This window comes from Triticum dicoccoides, unplaced genomic scaffold, assembly GCF_002162155.2.
Source record: "Triticum dicoccoides isolate Atlit2015 ecotype Zavitan unplaced genomic scaffold, WEW_v2.0 scaffold22290, whole genome shotgun sequence".
NCBI lineage: Eukaryota > Viridiplantae > Streptophyta > Magnoliopsida > Poales > Poaceae > Triticum > Triticum dicoccoides.
The window spans coordinates 18876-22124 of NW_021242778.1; positions in this window are offsets into that span (position 1 = coordinate 18876).

The following is a 3249-nucleotide window of genomic DNA, read 5'->3' on the forward strand; positions in this document are numbered from 1 at the left end:
GCACTCTCCCCTTTCCTCTTGCTCGCTCTCTCTCCCTGCCTTGCACCGACTAGTCCAGGAGGACATGCCTCTCTTTCTCCGTGCTTGGTCGACGGTAGCTACTATATACAGAGAAAACGTACTCGACGCTAGCTAGTAAACAAATGAAGGAACCATTAATTACACAACATCATGATCATGAACATATATAGAGAGAAGTGACCTCTCTCTTTCTCGGTGCTTGGTGAAACAACAAGTTTTCGTATATCTATCCGAAGCTATTACATATAGTACACGTCGATGCATATATCTATGAATAAATTTGCATATCCCGATAGCATTCTCCGTCTTTAGGAAAGACGTGATCTACAAAGAATCCCGCCAACTCCTCTTGAATTGCTTGTAGGCGATCCCCTCGTACGAGTACGTCCCACTTCTACCAGGTCTAATTTAAAGAAGGGTATATACAGTCCGTCTATTCTGATAATATTATCAGAATAATTATTCTGATAACACTTCCACACTGCATGCTTAACGCGAGGGCACTGCATTACTGAGACTAGTGAACTTCGCGTCGGAAAAAACTGCGAGTAGTGTTTTGTTGGTACTGTTTTCGCTCTATTTTTTAACCGTTTATCGGAACGAGGCGTGTAATATACCATTCAAAAGCTACGGATTAGGCACAACTTCGCCATGTTGAACACTTTTCGAGATTCCCCACGGTTTAAGAGCAGTTTTGAAAATGGTGCGGCCCATGATGAGTGTCAGCGAGCGTTGTTTCACGTTTTTTTCTAAACCGCTCATCGGAACGAAGCAATTGATACACCGTTGGATAGATATCGTCGAGGCACATCTTTTTCATAACTATTGTTTTCTCTAATTCGTTATGGTTTAAGAGCAGTTTCAAATTTACTAAATCGCGTAATTCTGTTTTTTGAAATTTTTGTAATTTTGGTACTGTTTTCGCTCCAGTTTTTTAATCGTTTGTCGAAACGAGGCGTGTGATACGCCGTTGGAAAGCTACGGACGAGGCGCAACTTTCATATGTTGAAATGTTTTTAAGATCCCTTACGGTTTTAAGTTAATTTTGAAAATTGTGCGGCAGACGACATGTGACAGCGGCCGTTTTTCGCGAAATTTTTACAAACTGCTGGTCGGAATGATCCAAATTCTACACCGTTGGAAAGATATCAACGAGAAACAGCTTTTTCATGTAGAACACACTCTCTAATTCCTTACGGTTTAAGAGCAGTTTCAATTTTATCAAAATGCGGAAACTCTGTTTTTGGCGACACCCAAATCGACTTGTGTACTGAATCGGACAGAAGAACTCATTGCTTCAAATAGGAAACTGCACGCCGTCAGATGGGCAAGTGAACTGCTTGATTTCTTTTATTTTACACGTAAATTTTTGCATGTGAGGAAGTGGACGGGACTTCACATCGGGCGTAAGTGAACCCCAAAAGTATGGAGAAGTAAACCGCATTATTTTATTTGTCGTTTCGGTAACATTTTTTCTTTCGCACTTACAAGATGAACAACATCAAACACCCAACCGCACTGCTTCAGTTAGAAAACCGCACTGCATTAAATGGTCACTTACAAGATGAACAACATCAAACACCCGACCGCACTGCTTCAGTTTAGAAAACCGCACTGCATCAAATGGTCAAGTGAACGGCATTAATTTTTTTTGTCGTTTCTCTACCATTTTTCATTTAACACATCTTTGCACTTCATTTCCTTCTTTCTTTTTTCTGTTTGGAGTTTTGGGTTTCCACATTGGCGAGCTGTACACGTGTGAAGAAGCGAACCGCATGGTCAAGGGAAATGAGCCGCGACACAATTCGAAATGAACTTCCTTTGTAAACAATTTTCAAATGAGTCCATATAGCTTTTATGCATAAAATCTTCAAACACGGGAAAAATACCATTCTGCACTGCATGTCCACATGGCCCAAACTGCATGCTGAACTCCAAACTACATGGAATGAGCAAGTGAACTCCACGGTAGGGGCAAGCTAACTACATTGGTTCTTTTTTAGCATTTTTGGTTCAAAAAATAATTAGATTTTAATAGCTTTTTGTTTAAAATAAATTACATTTTTAGAAGGGGATGTGAACTTCTCAGGAGTTTTTATTATCCTGTTTTTCTTCACAAAGTAAACCACATGAGGGTTTACATCAAATTGCATCTATCTTTTAACATTATTGACAAATAGGTTGCCGGAGCTTACTCAACAGGTCCCAAAACAAAAATACAAATACAATCGATTCCTTTTTTGTTTTGCACAACTGCTCACAGTACCTAAGTGTACTGCTTTCTGGAGTAAACGTCGGTTGTGTGCTCCCACTGTTTTAGACTAAAGCGCTGCACCATTGTCGTCGGTGAGGAGAAACAAACTAATTTTGCGAGTACATCACCACTTTTTTCTAGTGCACTGCATGACTAAGTATAAAACTAACGACAATTTTGCGAGTACTGCACCACTTTTAGGAGTGCACTGCATGACTAAGTATAAAGTGGTGAGGATGAAGGGGGAGGACGAGTATAATTTCACCACACTGCACTGCAAGCAAAAAATCAGTGGACCTCTCCGGAACCTCATCCGCACTAAAATCGCACGGCAGATGCTCATCCATAATCTGCAACAAAAAAGAACTTTCCTCAAACATGATGTTGGCGTTGTGTACTGCTCTTGTGAGCTGTCAAATTGCATCAGGAGCGCAACACACTTTTTTTTCCTCATTTTTGATGTTTTCCTCTCCTGCAAAAAAATGGCAAACTGAATCAAGAACACGAATAATAAACTGCTGTGCTTAATTTTCCCTATCAAAAATCAAAAAGGTGAACTATAGAAACAACCAAATGAATTGTGGTTTGGGCCTTTTCTCAAATAACATACCACGCAGCTCACATGAGGGGATGGAACGCAGGAGAGCTCGTCGGAGGGGAGGGGAGGCAGCGGAACATGTCAGAGGGGATCAGGGAGGGTGGCGGACGTCAGCGGTCAGGGCTGGGGCCGGGCGGCGCAGGGGCCGGGGCCTTGGAGGCCGGCCGTCGCGGCAGGGGCGGACCCAGAACAAAAATGTCCCGGTGTCCACATGTACACTATGTCCACAATACTACAGAGCTGCATAAGAAGAGATATTGTACATAAAAGTAATACAATAAACATTTTTGAAATATTCGACAGTAAAAATTCTTACCAAAATAAAGCATTCCACTTAAATGTTCTTAACACTCTTATATTTATTTATAGAGGGAGT